This window comes from Cylas formicarius, unplaced genomic scaffold, assembly GCF_029955315.1.
Source record: "Cylas formicarius isolate icCylForm1 unplaced genomic scaffold, icCylForm1.1 PGA_scaffold_1__22_contigs__length_36826433, whole genome shotgun sequence".
NCBI classification, from domain to species: Eukaryota; Metazoa; Arthropoda; class Insecta; order Coleoptera; family Brentidae; genus Cylas; species Cylas formicarius.
Genome location: NW_026844264.1, coordinates 2737558 through 2739733, shown reverse-complemented (window position 1 = coordinate 2739733; position 2176 = coordinate 2737558).

Below are 2176 nucleotides of genomic sequence, written 5' to 3'. Positions count from 1 at the left end.
AAAATCAGCTGTGATGGGGATTGCGCCATAGAAATTTTCGCGGCATGCGTGCTCCGATGCTACGAAGGTGATAATATACGGGTTGTCCCAATTTGTTCTACATTGCACTACCCTACATTTATATAACAACAAAATATATAAAAAATATAATATAATAATATAATAAAAAGGCAGTTGTAAGCGAGCAAGTGTAACTTCAAATTCTCCTTTGGTGATACATTCTTCTAATGTACTACAATAAACTCATATTCATATTGTTTGTATTTATTATTTATCAAATGTCTTAATAGTATGATAAAAAAACTTTGGGATTTCCTCCTTTTTTTAACACATACGTTCGTATAATTTTATTTATGATTCGTTAGAATTCGTCCATGACGCAAATGCGAGACGGGTCCACAAAAACACACTTTTGGACATTTAAGCATCTGCGTGAAGACCATCGATAACAATGAAATACGTAAACATTGGCTAATTCGATTGTATTTTCCAATTAAACGTTTTTTTATGTGAGAGACAAATTCTGTAACTGAGAGCTTCGTCATAAGACCGGGCAAGCAATTCCAACAACACAAATGAATGAAAATCAACCGTTCTTCTAAAATAGTATAGTATGCAACAAGTGTGGTAAATGGTATTTGATTCACGAGTTTAATGAACGAGTGACTTATAAAGTTTACCGAACGTGTTGCATACTATACTTTTTCTACGGCCGTTAGTTTTTGGGTACATTTTCGTAAAACAACACGAATACATTCACTGACATGACCGTCCAAATTGACAAACGTCAAAATATAAATAATAATAAATTTAAATATATCCGTGCGGTAAAATCCCGGAAATGTCCGAAGTGGCTCGGATCCGTGGGAAACGAAACTGACGTGGTAAAATGGCGCTTCCCGCACGCTAGATCGGTGTGTAATTCGGTATTTTACAGACGAGAGTAAAACAACAAAATTATGCACTCTTACTTATTACTACACTTATAATATAATAATGAACACAAGAGTTTTGAACTTTGTGTATAGCATAAGCTGTGTAAGTAGTTAGTGATCTCCCATAAATAATATCCGCATAATTAAACAAAAATAAGACTTTCGCACAATAGTATATAATGCAACAAGTACGGTAAACGGCATTTGAGTTTATTTGACACGAGCGGAGCGCAGCGGAGTTAGTGTTTAATAAACAAGTGACTTAAAAATTTTACCAAACGTGTTGCATACTATATATACTACAATATATACTATTTCTACGACCGTTAGTTTTTGGGTACATTTTTACAAAGCAATACGAATACCTTTACTGACATGACCGTCAAAATTAACAACGAAAACATCCGATTGCTCCCAAATCCGCGGGGTAAAATCCCGGAAATTTCCGAAGTGACTTGGAGCCGTGGGACAAGCATCCTGCAAGCTAGATCGGTGTATAATTAAGTATTTTACAGCAGGGAGTAGAAATGTTTTTAATAATATTTAGGTTTGGCGGGTAAACCTTTTTTAAAATCATTAAAATTTTTTAGACGCATATAAGCAATTTCCAGTTCGTTATTAATATGTCATTGAAAAGCACGAAGGTGTATCAAAAATTACTCCTAAATTCTCAGCCTCGACATCAATGGGATCGATTCATTATTTATAGGACGCTCAAAACTCTTATTATTATTAAATAGAAGAACACAAGACTTAGAGGCATTGAGTTTGAGGTTATGGTAACCTATGACGCGTCGATCACCGAGTAACCCATTTGGTAATTTCAAGTGACCACTTTAGTTCCGAAAATAAAGTAACAGATATACAAACATTTTTTTCTTTTTCCCAAAAATTTTTTGTCGCAAAAATATGAACGTACCAAATTTGAATCCAGTATAACAAAATATCAGTTAAAGTCTTACCTCCACCTGACTGAATCTGGAATCGCCCGATAGTATGCGACCTAGTGACCTAGTGAAAAAAATATTATTATTTAAAAAATTACCATAAACCAACAAAAAGCAAAAAAGAGATTATTTCAAGATGTGTGGACAGAAAAGTATGGGTGTATCGAAAATGGTGACAAATTAATATCTACTTTATAGATAGATAGATATAATTATCGCCAGGACTTATAATATTGAGCGACACTTTTCTTCAAAATACGTGGGTGAAATGGCAAATGAAGTTAGAATACATTG